The 217-nt window shown below is 35.9% G+C and overlaps 1 protein-coding gene across 2 annotated transcripts in view; it reads left to right on the top strand.

The window, feature by feature from the left end:
- The window catches only part of LOC119590674 (calpain-B-like), a gene marked incomplete in the record, with an annotated part of 21,809 nt that overhangs the window by 17,891 nt on the left and 3,701 nt on the right, over window positions 1-217 (top strand).

Here is a 217-nt window from a genome sequence, read left to right as displayed (position 1 = left end):
CTTCATGCAGAATCACCAACAACATATTTTCAAACAAGAGGCTTTTACTCCAAGGAAAAAACACAATAGGAAACACTACACAGTGACAATCTTCATAAGCAGGCCGTCTTTCCTTTCAGACCATATTCATCCCATCAGTAAAACGATGATCTTGAGATTAGACGCTACTTACATTTCCCTTTTTTCTTTTAGATATTTATCAACAGCAAAATCTCTC

The sequence above is a fragment of the Penaeus monodon genome, chromosome 27, assembly GCF_015228065.2.
Source record: "Penaeus monodon isolate SGIC_2016 chromosome 27, NSTDA_Pmon_1, whole genome shotgun sequence".
Classification (NCBI taxonomy): domain Eukaryota; kingdom Metazoa; phylum Arthropoda; class Malacostraca; order Decapoda; family Penaeidae; genus Penaeus; species Penaeus monodon.
This window is presented reverse-complemented; position numbering and strand designations above follow the sequence as displayed.